At 42.8% G+C, this 17,354-nt stretch overlaps 1 non-coding gene across 1 annotated transcript; it reads left to right on the top strand.

The window, feature by feature from the left end:
- The first annotated feature begins 8,134 nt into the window (after positions 1 to 8,134).
- Positions 8,135 to 8,241, top strand: LOC130835425 (U6 spliceosomal RNA). The gene has a single exon (XR_009048909.1). It is a non-coding gene; the product is annotated as a U6 spliceosomal RNA (small nuclear RNA).
- Positions 8,242 to 17,354: the final 9,113 nt, after the last annotated feature.

Raw genomic sequence — 17,354 nt, 5'->3', positions numbered from 1 at the left:
CATGTGGGATCTTCCTGGGCCAGGGATCAAACCCGTGTCCCCTGTGTTGGCAGGAGGATTCTTAACCACTGTGCCACCAGGGAAGTCCCCCTTTTGGTTTTTATAGAGCTGACCACCACTGAGATAATGGTGTTACTTCAGGTAGATCAAAATGAAGGGGAAATACAACGCCCATTTAGAGCATCACATCAGTTTCCTCTTGTTGCAGGAATAATTTGTGATAATTTACCACAAACAGGGGCTTAAAACAACATAAATTTAACCTCTAATAATTCTGGAGATTAGAAGTCTGAAAGGTGTCAGCAGAATTCCTTCTGGAGGCTCCAGGAAAGCAATGATTTCCTTGCCTTCTCCGGCTTTTAGAGGCACCTGCACTCCTTAGCGTGTGGCCTCCTCCTCCACCCTCACAGCCGGCAGCATGGCTTCCAGTCTCTCTGACGGACTCCGGCCCTCACTCTCCTCTCTCCCTCTAGTGCTTATACTGGGCCACCTGGAAAATACTGGATTATCTCCCTGTTCAAACTCTGTGACGTAATCATATCTGCAAAGTCTCTTTTACCATGTAGGGTTCCATATTTACAGGTTCTGGGGATTAGGATGGAGACATCTTTGGGGTGCAGTATTCTAACTACCGCAAGCGTGTTAGAGCGGAAATTAGAGATCAGGAGACTGGGTTCTGATCTTGGTGCCACCATTGAGAAGTTATGTGCCTTGGGGCAAATCTCAGTCTCTCTGGGCCATTGCTTCCTAGGTGCCTTTACCTAAAGGCCGGGAGGCATGGCTCTGGCTAATTAAAAGCCAGACCTGTTTTACACACCTGCAAATGATAACGTAGCATTTATTTAAGGCCACTTCTGAACATGTCATTAGCCCTTCTCATGGTGTTTCTGCAGGTTCTCAGCTGCTTTCTGCTTACCATCCTACATTTACTTGCACCTTGCCTACAGAGTCTGTAAGTTTTCAATTTCTCCTTTTAAATAGGGGGCTCCAGTTCTGTAGTGTGGCTGATACATTAAATACCCACAGCCAAATTGCTTAACGCCCAGGTTTTTATCCCCTTTAAATTAAAGCTTTTAAAACACCCAGACTCCATGCTGGCTGAATGACACACACAGACTTTCTGCTGGCTCTCAGGGGCAGGCGATACTGGTTCCTGTCAAGTTCTAAATCTGGATGCTTTTTTTTTTTTACAGTGGAACAACTAAAAGGAATTGCTTCCTTATGATATATAACTACTACTTATTATAGACGGATCCATTTTGCAGCAGGGAGGTGGCAGGCAGGGGACTGGAGGAAGAACAAGAACCAATCTTAGACCTGAGAGAAAGTAACCTTCTAATTGCCTTTTCCATGACAGCATCATAAGCTTCTTTATGGCAGCTTTATTTCACAGTGACCTGCCACACTGCTCTAATTTTTCTGGTGTCACTCATGCAGGTTTAAAAAATGATTGGTTTTATGGCTTTTATTTGGGAATTTGTCAAGGTTTCACATTTGTGGAAGCCTTGAAGCAGTGGCCTAATAGCCCATAATTTGGTGTTTAAAGGGATACTGGTGGGTAACCTGCCTGGGCCCACAGGTGCCTATAGTGATCACATCCTTATGCCTAGTGGCGAAATCTCCATAATTTCTTTTATGCTACAGTAAACCTTTCCTGTCAGAAAACTGACAGTCAGTTCCAGAGGACTCCTGGCATCCTGATGATGGGAGAAAAGCCTTTCAAGCTTCATGATCAGGTTGATATTTAAACCTAATTCCCATGAAATGTACTTCAGGTGTTAGTAAACCCAGACTCGGGTCAGCGTATTCTGGCCATCCAGATTTACGCACTCTCTTTTATGACTCACAGTCTGAAAATGAAAAGCACTGGACTCTGAATCCTCTCTCTTTCTCCCTCACCCTCCCTCCCTCTCTCTCTCCCTCTCCCTCTCTCTCTCTCCTTAGGATCTCAAACCCCCTAACAGATGTTTTTAAAAGCTTCACTTTTGAGGGCTGTTTTGGCCTCCTGCCACTCTGTGTACTTTTAGCTTTAATGAAAATTGGTGCCTCCCAAGCTCCCCTCCTAAGGGGGAAACACAGCTACTCTCTGGTGAGCTTGCTCATTCTTGCTCAGGAAGAACACACTGGCCGGTGAGGTCGTGTGTAAACACGCACGCACACACACCTGCTTTGTCCCTGGCGCCTTTCTCTCCCGGGTGCCTGGGCTGCCTCAGTTTGGTGCATACCTGCCGGTGTGTATCACAGCTGGTGTTTCTCCCCCCTCCGGTGTGCCTCAGCATAGCCGGTGCTTATTTGAGCAGCGGGTGGTTTTTCTGAAGTGACCTCCGCGGGACGGGAGATTTATGGTGGCGTTAGCTTTCATTATGTGTCGAGGCTGCCTCGTGAGCTCACTGCATCGCTGTCAGAGGAAGAGCAGAACGCGTCCCAGAATAAGCCTCCGGTATTATCTTTGAACATATGTTCTTGATTAAATGAGAAGAGGAAAGTCTCTTCGTTTTTCCCATTTGGAGGTTAAAGTGGAGGGTTTGTCTAAAAACAGATTGCAGTAAATTGTGGGTTTATTTGAACAGTATGTCAACATTATTTACTCATGGAAAAAAAAAATCTCAAATTGATAGGTTTCTTTTAATTACCTCATCCTGAAAGCTGCTCTCAACAAACAGCAAATATTTCAGAAGCCATTTGGATAAGTCTGGAAATGTTGAATTACTGGAAACCTGCCGAGAATAATACCTTTGAAAATGTTTCCATAGTTCTGAGTATAAGAAAACTTGATTAGGAAACAGCTTGTCTCTGAGCAAACTGGGTATCACCTTCTGTGATCTTGCCAGCCTCCTGTAAAATATGGCTTGCAAGATTCTTGCCTAATGGCGATCACGCCACCCTGGAAAACAGTACCTTTCTGGAGCTGTGTGTCACTGTCCGTCACTCGGACCAGAGTGGCCTTGTTTAACCTCACTATGATAATATCGTCCTCTTGGGCTCTGTCCAGCAAACACAAAAGCTCAATGAAAGAAGGTTCAGTAATTGAGTGAGTTCTGGGCAAGTCCAAAGAGCTCTTCTAGCAAATCCAGGCCCAAGCACGTTTTACACACAGTGTCCTTTGACTTCATTGCTTGGTCCTGACGAGATGAAAAGATGACCTGATAGATACAGCCATTCCCAGGGCCCAAGCCTGCTTGGGGGGTGAGGGAGGTAGCTGAGGGGAAGAGGACAAAGAGACTCACATGTGAAACACTCACATACACATACACTCTGGGCTCATGTCCTTTCATGAAGTCCTTTTCAAAACTGCTTATGATGTTAGCTTTCTGTGTGTGTAAGGGACTGTGGAGTGGTGGCAGGGGTCTTATCCCTGAGAGCTTGGGGTAGATTTGGGGCCAACACATCATGATTTACCCTGGGCCTCAGGTCCTTTGGGCATATCCCATACTTTGGGTAACATTCCATGCAGCAGCATATTGTGTTGAGTTTACTTCTTGGGAAACTTATAAGCGGAGTATCTCATTAAGAGTATTTCATCGGAAATGGGCATATGCAGGGCTGATTTCAGGACTGCTGTATGTGCTGATACACTTGTTTGGTTGTTAAATATTGTTAAATATTGATATCTCTACCAGTTGGTAAGTCACTGCCTGAGATTCACTGCCCGGCACAAAGTAGAAGCCTCTGCGACTGTGATGGGGCACTGGAGCCTCACGGCTCTGGTGTTATGTGCAGTTGCCAGTAGTCAGAGCCTCAAAGAAACGTCCCTGTGCCTGCCTAGAGCCTCTAGGCGGCCACAGTGCTGAGCTCCCTTGGCCCCAGTTTGGGTCTGTGTGGAGGAGGTCAGACACAGACTTGCCAGGGCAGGGCTCCCAGTCACGCCAACAAAATTCACTTTTTGAAAGAGGTTTTGAGTCATTTGGGAGATCAAAGGGTCTTTCTTCCTACCCTTGCAACTCTTTTCCTCCGCATACCGGTGTGAAGTCCAGAAGCCTTCACCGTGGAGACCAGTTCAAGGACCGACGATGTAATTCTAGTCCCAGCTCCAACACTTAACAACTCCATGACCTTGGGCAAGGGACGTAACCTCTCTACACTGCAGTTTCTCATCTGCAGAGTGTTGATGTTGGCCTCGACTCCTTCCAGCTGTAACCACCAATGATTTTTCGTCCTTAAATTTCTGTTTGCTAGCCCATTCATCCACCCCATCAATGGATATGCCATTTACTCTTCAAGAGAAAAAGAAAAATAACGTCATCTGCTAACAAATAATGTTTGAAAACCAGTTAAGGTAAGAATGATGCCGCGTGCTCTGGTGCAGCCTGAAAGAGGGAGTTGACAGGCATAGGATATGGCTGGCTTGCTCCACCCCTGCTCACCACATCACTCAGCACAGGTGAGCGCTCTAGCTGAGCTCAGCTGATGGAGCTTCATTAATGGAGCCATGGCCACTGATTCAATTCCTGTTCCACCTGACTAAGGTTATCCCTCGCGTGGTCCTACCCTAGCAACCACATTTAAAATGCGCATTGTGGCTCATCAAAGGCCCTTAACAAGTATGTGGATGAGTCCGTGCAAATTCATTATTGCTAACTGAGAAAATAACCTCAACATACAAGCAACAATGTCATAAACTTGATGTAGAGGGGCCTCGTGTTAATGGAATTAGTGTTTTTGATTTTGTGACTCATTTTGAGTATTGTGGTTATAAGTTATACATTATGCTATTTAAAAAGTTTTTGGTCTTTCAACTTGTAATTTTTTTTTTTTAATATATTTTGGGGGTATTTTGGGATGGGGAGAGGAGGGAAAAGTTCCACCTCTTATTTTAGAATAAATATCGTTCATAACTTCAAAGCTAATATACTGAAATTCATTTTGTAGATTTTTATTATCAACTATTCCCTGCGTGGAGATTATCCTTAGTTGTCTTTGTTGGTGACTATAATGTTATATGACTAGGACCAAAATACTGTGTTACTGTTATCTGCTTTTGGGAGGATTGTTGTTTTATGTCTGTGAAGGACAGAAGAATTCATAGATTCATGTGTGAGCCTGTGGTTTTCCGAAAAGTTTGAGTTCTGGCCTGACCTATATGTTTAAGGGCTTCATTGCGATGGTGTTGATAGACAGGGTTGTGGTGGTTTGGGGGTCACCTTGGTTGTTTTTTAGGAGAGTGAGTTCTTAATCTGGATTCTCATCTCATTTCTCAATTTCACTTTGGCTTCCTTTCTGGCCCCATAGACAAAAATCCTACCAGGCTTGAACTCCAGCTTGGTTTTAGGAATTACAGCCAGCTTTTTTCACAAGCAACACTGCAGAGACTTAATGAAAGAATTTAAACTGAGAAATTTAATACTTTTGAATTAGGAAATCCTGAGATTTGTCCCTATTCAACACGCTCATTGATTTAAAAGCTAAAAAATTGATAAATGTCACTTCCAGATGCTTGCACCAAATTCAGGATCTAAAAATAATTGCCAACGTACAATATGAATGGGTTGATGTTCCTTCAGCAATTTAACCTCTGTCAGTATCTCATGCTGAGGGTTTGTCGTCATTGTGGTAACATTTTAGGTTTGAAGTGGACTTTCCTATAATGCCAAACCTATCGGCCAACCCTTCCCCAGCCTTCTTTATACGTGTGTAAAGGAACCTGCAGGACCCCTGGGTAAATCCAAGCCTGAGCCATCAAAGCTTAGCAGTGAAGGAAGAATCTGTACCTTGGGAGGGACTGCCAGGTGTTATGGCAAACATTTGTTCCCAGGACTCCCCTTTCCCTTAGGGATTTCTTACTTGTTATATGCTGTTGTCACCACATTAATCCCCATGGGACCCTCCTCCTCCAATAATGCTCAAGACCAAGGGTGGATCCAAATGTCTCTTTAGTCCTCCATAGCACAGTGTGCTTGTGACCAAACTGCAACTTTTAAACAAAATTTTTAGGTACCAAAAACTTGGGATAACAAAAGGGAAATAAATACTAAGTTACATAAAAACAGATGATCTGGTTTGCAAGATTCATCTCTCTGCCTTGTTTCTTTGGAGGGGAAATCTTCAGTCTCTACCACCTGGAGGTGGCCTCAGGCCAAGTCCCAAAGAGAGAAGACTATTCCCTTCCCACTTATCGCAGGAACTCTTTTTCCAGCCAGGGACCTTTTTTCCTTGAATGATAGACATTGGGAATGGCCAAGCTCTCAGGGCCTTATTCTGTGGCCTCCACAAGATCAAAATGAACCTGGATTGGCCCAGAAGCCCCATGAGGCATACAGGAGGGCTACCAGTATTGATGTTGGGGTGATGCAGGAAAGTCAGGACCAAACCCCAAATGCCTCTCCTATAACCATGATTATCACCCTTTTTGTGTTTACAACATCTGTGCAAGTATTAGGAATTTTGTCCGTCCACTTGAAGAAATGGAAAGTTAGCAAGTCAACAATCATTATAAAAGAATAACTTCAATGATATAACACCTCTTATCGGTTGTATTTTATCACTTTGCTTCTGTTGAATAGAGCAATGTGTTGATCTGACTTATTCTCTTCAGGCCTCTAAGGACAAAGTTCTCCCTTGTTCCAAAAGATATTTTTTTGTTTTGGTTTGATGTTACCACTGTCTTATGTTCCACTCCTAGCAAGTTGCCCATTTGTTCTACATCGTGTTGCTTTTGTCCATCAGACTCTATAGTCCATCTGATGGATATCATAATAATAGCCTTCATCCTTGGGTATAGCCAAAATAAAATTTTCACACTGTTTAAAATGTATTAGTACACGTATGAAGCTTTCTCTGACGTACCAAAGTGCCACAGGACCCTGGTTGACAATAACTGGACTACATTATTAGAGTAATTTGAACCAGATCAGAATTTTTATACTGCATATTTTGGCTAATCTTATTATATAAACTTGCTTTTAGTATGCATGTGATAGGTGTGAGAAAAGATATTTGCAGTTAAATTTCCTACATGTATGTGAATTTAGGTATATGTGTATGTTTTCAATAAACAATACGGCAAGGAGTGCTGGCTAACGTACAAAGAGCTAGAGATGACTTTCTCAGGACGGGCCCTTGGGTTTTGTGGTGCTGTGGCTACCTCAAAACAAAGGGAAATGTTTTGCTATGAATTTCCTGTTCCTGGAAGACTACACAGTTGAAAAAGATCTCTTCTTTCCTCTTGAGAGCTATCCGTGTGCCAAAGTAAGAAGAAGCCCTTGAAAGGATTACTCAGTCTTCCCCCTACATTTTCTCCTCACCCCCAAAGTCTAATAATTTTAAAACAGAAACGGAAGAGCACTTGTCACTAAACTGCTTAGCACTTTAAAATAGCCAGATGCAGTGCACGCATCTATGTCAGGTTTGGACTCACACCAACCATGAAAATGCTCTGTCTTTTTTTAGGAAGTAAATTGCATACATAACACAAAGAATATTCAAAAAGGTGGTTTCCTTTTTGCTTTGTCTGAACTACTCGCATGTCAGTTTTAGCCATGCTCTGAATCCATAAACATTTTCTTTCGCTTGCCAAGCTTCAGCAGCCTCTCTCTGCTCATCTGCCAGAGTGGCTGCATGGTATCTGTTGGTTGCCAAGAGGTCAAGATCCCCGAATCTTAGGCTTGGAAGAGGCGTTGAGATGGGTTATGAAATGCCCTTATTTTATAAATGAGGAGATTGAAGCTCAGAGAGATTGACTGGCTTCTGGGGCCACAAACCAGTATGTAATAGACTAGGAGCCAGGCTTCTTCAGTTGATTTCAGGTTGTAACAGCTGCATCTTTGGTAAAGCCCTTTGAATACTGCTAGGTGTTCTATAGATGTAGGGTGTCTGTGCAAGGCTGATGAAATTGTCATTACACTCAATCCTTTATCAAAAGTGAAGAATCCACCAAAAATTTGTCTGTTTCTAATGAACGTTTCAGGATAAAGATGACCCCTTTCCTTTAGCTAGCCTTCACCTGTCTCTTAATTCTGAAATGGTTGAGAAAATACAATTCATTATTATTTATTTAAAGCCTTCAGAATTTAAAGTTTGTGATAATCTAGATGTGAACCCATGATTCTTACAGAATAACTTCAAAATAAGCATTCATTTTCAAAACAATAAACACATAAGAGGAATTTTGACTAAAACCAGCAGTTCAGAAAATGGAGTGCTCGCTTCGGCAGCACATATACTAGAATTGGAATGACACAGAGAAGATTAGCATGACCCCTGTGCAAGGATGACACGCAAATTTGTGAAGCGTTCCATATTTAAAAAAAAAAGAAAATGAAGGATTTCATTAAAATGCGTTTATCTTCCAGATTCAGCATCGAATTCGACAAAGAAAAAATACGGCATTTATGACACTTTACTATGGAACATTCTTGAGGCCTGTTGATTTGCCTGTTGATTTGTGATGGTTTTCATTCACATTAATTTTTATCCTTCCTTTAAATTTGGGCTGGAGTTGTTTGATATTGTGATTACACAAAAGTCACAAAATAAATGATCCACTCCCCTGATTCAATGATTAGCCTTCACGTTTCATTGTTCTGTTGAACCCCTCACTTATCTTTTGCCCTTTCTCCCAGTGCATCCAGATTATTGAGGTTAAATATGCATTATTTTCTCAATAATGTCAGAAACCCTCCAGAAATAGAGGCGATACAGCAGTGCCCCCTTCTTTACGATAGAGATCTTAGGGAAATGCCTTTTGCACTAAGTGGGTTACATCCAACATCATTTAAAAAATGTTTCCTGTGGGTATGATCTGGGCTGTGGTATCTATAAGTCTACGTAAACATGAACCATGAGGTTTGCTTTTAATGTGTTGGGCAGCCAGATTTCCTTAGTTCCTTGTCTCAGGCTAATTTTTAGGGCTTCTTCACAGAATCTAACCCAAGTTTATGCACAATCATTTGAGACAACTATGAAGCAGGGTCAGGCTGCCTGCTGTCTGGGTGAGAGTCACTTGTTTACTGAATAGCTGGAACCCAGTGGAGTTTATTCTTCTCTGGTTATTGCCTGAAAACATGCTCTTGGATCTCCCTTCCCCATGCACAGCTTTCCAGCCGTTTTCAGGCCAGTATTAAGGTCCACTCTAGTTAAATCTTCTCCCTACTCTCCTATCAGCCCTAACCCACAGCTTCAGTATCCCCTGGAGGGAAGGCAAGCGTGGTCTTTTCTTCCACTTTTCTCTTTTTCCTTTCTCCTCAATTGTTGCCTCTGGTTCTCTCTTCCTTCCCTGCAGAGAGCCAGAGAAGAGGGATTACGGACCAGGTGGAAATGTCTCTTACCTGTCAGTGTTATGATCTCGTCTCTATACCCTTGGTGTTCTTCCAGAGCCCTTTCCTCTGTGGCTGACTTACTGTGTGTGATCCTTAGCGGTATACTCACAGCTGGCATCTCTTTGCACCCTGCTTAATCCTGAAATCGAACCTACCCTCCCACCTACAATCAGCTCCTGGACCATTGTCAGCACCTGCCTTCAGAGAAATTCTCTTTCACATATGTGCGCTCACGTGCTACTTTGGTTTCAAATCAACAGTTGTTTTAGTTTGGCTTTGTTTTTCCACCCTAGGTGCTTTCCCTCATTTGATTTGAGTCTAGCTGTGTAATTAGAATTTTGTTTCATGTCGGATCTAGTTATCGTAGGGTCTCCCAGTGTCTTAAGTCTGCTGTACTGGGGAAGCAAGAAGTTGGACCTTTGAGTCTGGGAAGATTTGCAAACATCCAGATAGAAAGAAACATGACTGTCTTTTCTCACTGCAGACTTGCCATCCCTGTGAATGTGTCTGTTCCTACGTGGTCCCTTCTAAGAATCTATTTTTAAATTTCTAGTTTTATTAGTCTGGAAAGGGTGGTAATTGCTGGATTGATTTTTCTGTGTTTTAGTAAGTGTTTATTTTAGATATTGTGTGAGTACTTAGTAGTTACTGTCTCCAGCTTTGGGGCTTTAGCCAGAATCTGAGACAATAGGAAATATTCTATCTTGTTCTGTGGCACTTAGTGCATGGTTGAGCCCAAGTGTTTTTAGACCATAATTCTTAGTCTCATTTGGAACTCTAAATACCACTTAAACCAGTTAATCCCAGCCCTCCTGAGGACCTGGGCTCTACCATTAATTGAGTTGTCCGGTGAGTACTTTGGTTGGCAAAACTGGTTATATGTTTGACTTGCTTCTGGTACTCTCTTACAAAGTGCAAAGATTTAGAGTATAGCCACTGTGACATATTTGGGATCTTCAACATAATTTCTAGAAAAGGAAAATCAGCAGTCCATCCTATGATGTTTTCACCTTGAGCTTGGATGTCGGTCAAACAAGCTGCATGTCACAGGGACCTTCTAGTAACAACATTGGAGAAAGAGGTGTGAATGGGAAAAGTTCATGGGAAGTCAGGATAATGGCTACTACAGCCATTAAGAGCAAAACTGCTAGTCTATAATGGTTTAGCAAAATTCCCCATCAAGAGGTTTCCCAAAGGTATCATGGAAGTTTTAGGGAGACTTCAGGAGTTTCAAAATACATTGAGCTATATTGTAGACCTCCGACCAATCAAGCGTTACTAAGCCCTAGAATTTTGAGCTCTGGTAATTTTTCCAAACACAGATCTCTGAGAATGTAACAGTTTAGAGTGTCTATCTTATCCTAACTTTTTAATACTCCCCCTTACTCCACAGCCATATTTTTTATGCTATGCAGTCTTCTGGTCTTAATTGATTGGATTGGGGTGGACAACTTGACCCCTTCTAGGCTTGATCTTTCTTTCAAGAATTTGGAATTGGCACCAAGAAATAGTCTGTACTTGTGGCTGAAACTTAAGTGCTATAAACTCAGGAACTGTGCATGGAGAAGCATAAAAGAGACAGGAAAAAAAAGAGACACTTTTCCTTGTCTCTTGAGGGTTTTCCAGTTCCCAGAGCACTAACAGCTTTTAGTATCCTTCTAATGAATTTTCCTTTTAGACAAAAGATTGCTCAAGTTAATGTCTCTTATTTAAAACCAAGACAGCCTTGACTAAGACAGAGAGCCCTCTAGTTTTATAGTATTTCTTACAGTAATTTATGTGAATTTTATAAACACAATTCTACTTTTGTTTATATTGTGAAAGGAGGGGAAAATGGGTAATAGAGGGTTACTGCATTGTTTGAGATTCTGAGTTGCAGACAACAGACTCCACTGGAGTTGGTCTAAGCAGAAAAGGATAAATTAAAGAGTATTAGATAGTTCACAGGAATCTCTGAACAGAACCAGGCTTGGAGCCTACATGACTAAGAACAAGTCAGCCAAGTAAAACACATCCAGAAGAATTGCCCTGTTACACCATGGGATTGTTCTTAGAGACACCCATGATGTTAAAGTCTGGGTAGCAGAAATGCTTCCACAGCCACCCCAGGTGAAAAGGGTTACCAATCCCAATTCCAACAAATGTGTGGTGGTTTCCCTACACCAACAAGCAATTATCAGACTCCAGCAGGGTGTCCAAGAGTTCAGCTCAATTCTGACATGATCTACCCAGAGATAGAATCAGATTCCACAGGTAAAGGGCTCAGTCCCACAAGACTACCGTCCACTTCAGATGCCAGTCACATATTTAGGTTGTTACCTGTGCTTCTGACCTAATGACTGTAAATCAGAGATTCCCTCGACCCCTTCCTCGGATTCAATTAATCTGCTGGAATAGCTCACAGAAGTCAGGAAAACCTGTTTACTCAGTAGATTACCAATTTATTATAAAATGATATTAAAGGATCTGAATCAATAACCAGCTGAAGAGTTACATAGAGGAGGTCCTAAACAAAGGAGCTTCTGTCCTCGTGGAGCGTGGGGCCTGGCATGGTGGCCCAGCAAGGCAGAATCACTCTGATTCCCCAAGAAGGGCCAAAAAGCAGTCCTTGTGAGTTTTTATGGGGGCTTCATTGCATAGTTATATTGACTAAATCATTGGCCAATGGCAGTTGATTCAGCCTCCAGCCTCTCTCCCCTCCCTGAAAATCAGTGGATAGCACTGAAAGTTCCAACCCTTTAATCATGTGGTTGGTTCTCCTGGCAACCAGGTGGGATCCAAGTCACCTTCTCTGAAGCTTTTTCAGGAACTGAGGAGGAGAGATCAAATATCCCATTGCTCTCATTGCTCAGGAAATTTCAAGGATTTGGGGATCTGTGAGCCAGGAACTGTGGATGAGGACCAAATATAGATGAGAAATATATATATACTCGGTCCTCTGAATGACCAAATATATGTGTACATTTTCCTATGAATCAGTGTCACACCAGGAAAAGCCAAAGGCTTCTTCCACCGTATTTATTGGAAGAGCCTGTCTTAATGAGGGTTCAGCCAACTGCCTCAGATTACTTTTACCTTCGAATCAGTGGTTGCTTGTGAACCCAGAGTTCCACGTGAATCTAAAAGGAGTACGTAGAGGTTTTGATAAAACACTGAGTCTAAAGAGCCCTAAGAAGAAGACAAGGAGGTCACAAAGGGTGGAGACCTCCTACCTGGAGGGTGTGAGGCAGGAACCTCAGAATTCAGCAGTGGGTTCCAGCATAACCCGCTTCAGACCAACCAGGATTAGCCACACCTTGGTGGACACCAGCAGAGGGCACTGAGAGACTGGACCAGATCAAAAAGCCCAGCTAGCTGGAAGACCAGCGTTCCCACTTTCAACTTCCGTCCCTCCCTAGAGGCCATCTTGGGAAGAAAGAGGGAGAGAAGAGCCCTCTTGAGGGATTTGTAGGAATCAGCACTGATAGGGGATTTAACTCTGAATCGATTGAATATTTACCCCAAAGATGGAAAATACAATAGAGAGATTTTTCTAAAAGCAGAAGAGACTGAGGTTTAAGTTTTTAAAAGTTCTCTCTCTCTAGCTACTGAGTGGGAATGAGGCCCCGTAGCAAATTGAGATCCATAATAGAAAAGGAGAGAGCTACCTTTTTTTTTTTTTTTTTTTTTTTTTTGCACTTTTGAGTTGTAATGTTTACATCTCAACCTCCCTGAGTGCAAGCTGGGAGCATTGTAAGCTCCTTTGGAGCGGCATCTGGTGGTGGTTTGGAAGTGGCTTGGTGAGAGTCAGGAAAGGACGAAGGCAGTCCTTGCCTTTTTGTTGGAGCTAGTATTGATATTAGAAGGCTTCCTAGGTTTCTGGTGGGCCAAGAGAAGACTAAGAGCCTGCTTAGCTGGTTAAAGAGACTCATTGCCGAAGCTGAGGGAGTGGATGGTTGAGGTGGGGAGAGATGTACCTTCATACTATCCTCAATGCCAGCAGGCTGCGGAAGAGGTGCCCTGCTGGCCACTCATAACCACTCTCATGGCATGAGAGAGCCAGCTGCTAGATACTGCCAGTACCAGAGACCAATAGAACAGACTGCAGGGCTTCCCATCTGCATGCTCAGCAGTGATGTCCACCAGATGCCTAGGGGCCCCTTTCCCATGGACACAAGGACATGACTGGAAATTTACCCAAAAGACATAGACTTTATCTGGAAGAGGCTGCTTAAACCTGAGATGAACAGCGAAGATAATTTTAATGGCAAGTTTAATTTTATTTCTCACAGTTTAGCACAGTGACCAAGAGCACGAACTCCAGAGCCAGATGACCTACTCCATTTGCGAGCTATGTGGCCTCGGGCAAATAACTTAAATCTCTGACACTGGCTGCTTTTCTGCTAAATGGGGATCCTAATAGCGTGACCTCCTAGCATGTGTGAGGATTAAATGGTTAATATATCTCAAGTCCTTGGAAGAGTGCCTGGCACACAGAGCAACCACCAGGAAGGGTTTGCTGTTATCATTGCCCTACAGGATGATGATTCATGAGGAAGTTAAAGTCCCTCAGAGAAACTTAAAAAAAAAAAAAAAATGTTCCATGTCTGCTCCATCTCATCCTTGGTGTGTAAATTTTGGATCCCACCAGAGACAGATACTTGGCTCCAATAGAGTCACACCTAAGAGAGTAACCCTGGGGGTAGTATGTCAATAGTCCTGCTTCATTTTGCAGACTAAGCTTGGAAACACAGGCTGCAGGAGTCTGTCATATGTGCGCACACCCCCGTCTTTAGAACCATTTCTGCCTTTTAGCATTCAGGGCTGTTTTCAGCCCAGAGACAACAGGCTGTTCCCCTGCCTTGCGCTGCCTGCCTGTTTTAGCTGCTATTCTTTTATCTTCCACACCTGGGTGAAGTTGCTCTCTGAATTTTTATAGCACTTCAGGATGAGGGAGGCTATTGTTACAAGAAGAACCTTTAAGTGTATTGTTCATTCCTTTGAACAGAGATTTGTTGTTGTCATTTTAAAATTCTAAACCTTTGGGGCAGGGAGAGTCTTAGGAGAACAAACTCTTCAACGCATAATGAGACGGAATCTGTGCTATTATCAAGCGGGAGAGCTGTGGTATCAATTGCCTGCGGTAGAGTCTTGTGACAACAAAACTCAGGTCAGCCTTCTATCTTGCAGGGGCCGAGGCTAACTATGCCCCCTTCTCCCTGGCGGCACTCTCAGGTGGCCACCTATGGATTCATAAAGGTATTTACTTATTGAGACACCGGTGAGGACAGGTGAGGAACCCACTGTGTAACTACCATTTGCTGAGCACCTGTCAAATGCCAGCATCATACCCGGTACTCTGCACTAGCCACTGTATTTATTAATGTCCTAGGGCTATCAAGACAAATTACCACAAACCTGGTGGCTTAAAACAATAGAAATTTATTCTCTCACAGTTCCGGAGCCCAGAAGTCTGAAATCAAGGTGTCTGCAGGGCCATGCTCCCTTAAATGGGAGCTTTAAAAGGTCTACGGCTGAATCCTTCCTTACCTCTTCTGATCTTTGCCTTCTGGTCGCATCCCTCTAATCTCTGCCTCTGTGGTCACATTGCTTCCTCCCAGTCTCTTACGAGGACACTTATCATTGGATTCTCTGGATGGTTCCTTATCATAGGTAATCCAGGAAAATCTCAGATTCTTCATTTAAATACATCTGCAAAGGCCCTTTTTCTAAAGAAGGGCACGTTCACAGGCTCTGGAGATTAGGACATGAATGTCCACTTGGGACGGGAGTGGGGACCACCACTCAACCCACTAGAATACCTCTGAAATTCTTACGGTTGCACTCTGAAGGCGGTATCCTTATCTCAGAACTCAGCTTCAAACAGTTTTCCATTGCTCAGGATTATGCTGTTCCTAAGTGACAGAGCTGAGTTAAAAGCAGAATTGTCTGGTTTCAAAGCCGTTGTTCTTTCTACTATATCATGCTGAAAATAAGAATTAGAATAACAAAAATTATAGCTCATATTTATCAAATATCGACTACGTATCAGTCACTATGCTAGGTGTATTAGAAATATTATTCCTAAATGTTATGACAATCCTAAAAATTAGGTCTTCTTATTCACAATTCGTGGACGAGGAAACTGAGGCTCAGATGAGTTAGAAAGGCCCCAGGTCATACATAAAATACGTGGTTAAGCAGGAATTTGAAATCAAAGACACTGCAAGTCAAATGCTGCTGGAGAAATCTTCAAAGCACTGAGGAAACCTACAGATAGAAGCAGCATGACTTTTGGTAGATGAAGGATTGGCTAAGTCTCTTAGAAAGGCATTAAAATTCCTGAAACCTTTAGGATCATTTTAACCCTGTCTGGTGCAGTGTGGTTTGGGCGTTTTTCACACAGTAAGTGAAGCACAGGTTTAAGGCATTTTCTTCTTTTTCCAGTCCTTGAGCCTGTCTTGGTTGTCAGGTTCTGTCCATTCTTTGACTTCGCCCAGTTAGAACTGCCTTTGACTCCACAGAAAGGACAATAACTTCACTTTGAAAAGCGCTTTAGCATTTCAGAGCTCAGTTTCATTTAGTTCTTAGAACAGTCCCCGAGGTTGGCAGGTAAGTATCATTATCTTCATTCTACAGGTGAGGAGACTGAGTTTCGAAGTGAGTTGTTTCTGGCTATTTTTTTCACACAAGGGCAGAAACCACTTGAGGCCTGAATGTTTGACCGCAATTCTAATTCCTTTTTCAGTGCACCAAGATTAGGGGGGAAAAGAAAGAAAAAGAAAGCAAGAAGGAAAAAAAAAAAAAAAAAAAAAGACGAATCTGGCTAGCATCAGCTTTTGGTAGAGTAAACAAACAAAAAAAAAAGGTAGGAAAAAGATCTCCTCTCCCTTTTCAGTCTTGAGGGTAAACTATTTCATTTTAGCACTGGCACTCAAAAGTGATTTGCAGTTGAGAATTTTTTCTTAAGAGCAGAGGATTCTTTATGACCTTATTTTCCTTGCAATTCCAAACAAGAGGGCTAAGTGTGCTCCATTATGTCCAGATTGGTGTTTATAGTCCCATCCTCAGATGATAAATGTTACTTTATCAAGTATTACATAGTTCTGATCCCCTCTTCCAAACACTGGGGCTGTACATGCCAAATTTTTATGATGGCAGGTCATAGGATTGGAATGAAAAAAATGTAATACTCAAATCCTTCTAACTCAGATAATAGACAAAAATATCTTTTAAGCTGATGGTTCTTGGTTCTCAAGTCTTCACACTCAACAGGGAGGTGATTTCCTAAATAATGTTGCAAAGTAAAGCATTTAACCCAAGGAGCATAACTGCCCACTAAAAGAATAGTCCCTTAACTGTGGTATAAATGCTTCCTCTTTTCTCTTAAATCATTATTTCCAACACAAAGCCCATGCACCTTCTTAAATATCATGGCACTGCACACTTCTAGGACCTTCAGCTACTCGGCTACTACCTCCCACTTGCTCCCCCATCCAACACGGTTCCACTGACTGAGACTGACCAGGGCCTTTGAAATCCCTCTTCCTTGGAAGTCCTCTTCCTTACCTCTCAACTACACACACACACACACACACACACCCACACACACACCCACACCCACCCAAGCCAACCAGCACTCACCTAGAGTTTTTGGCTCTTTCTGTGACCTCCAGCCTTGGATGAAACATCATACATCAGGTAATGGAGTCTAGCATCCCTAGTAGTTGAGAGAGTTAATTCCCAGTGGGGCAAATTTTGACTGAGGAGAAACGGGCAATGGGAGGTAGCTGGGAAGATAAACTCCCTCTCTTTTGTCCTTCCCAGAGAGGACTAGAGGCATGCTTCTTCCTTGTACCCCATTTCAAGAGGTCCCACATGCCAAAGGTCAGACCTGCAGAGTGACTTGCTGTGCCTTTCTTGGCTCTTCACAACGCAGAGGCCAGTTCTGTCAGGCATCACTTTGCATTGCTTCAAATCCTTCCCTTCTTTCCTTTTTCCTTATCCTTGCTGGCCTGGGTGTGCACTTCCCAAATAAAATATCAGCACTTTACTCCTTGCTTCAGGCTGTTTTTCCAGAGAGTCTAGGCTGTTTCTTATTGGATTGTTGTAGAATAGATC

The sequence above is a fragment of the Hippopotamus amphibius genome, chromosome 13 (assembly GCF_030028045.1).
Source record: "Hippopotamus amphibius kiboko isolate mHipAmp2 chromosome 13, mHipAmp2.hap2, whole genome shotgun sequence".
Lineage (NCBI taxonomy): Eukaryota > Metazoa > Chordata > Mammalia > Artiodactyla > Hippopotamidae > Hippopotamus > Hippopotamus amphibius.
This window is presented reverse-complemented; position numbering and strand designations above follow the sequence as displayed.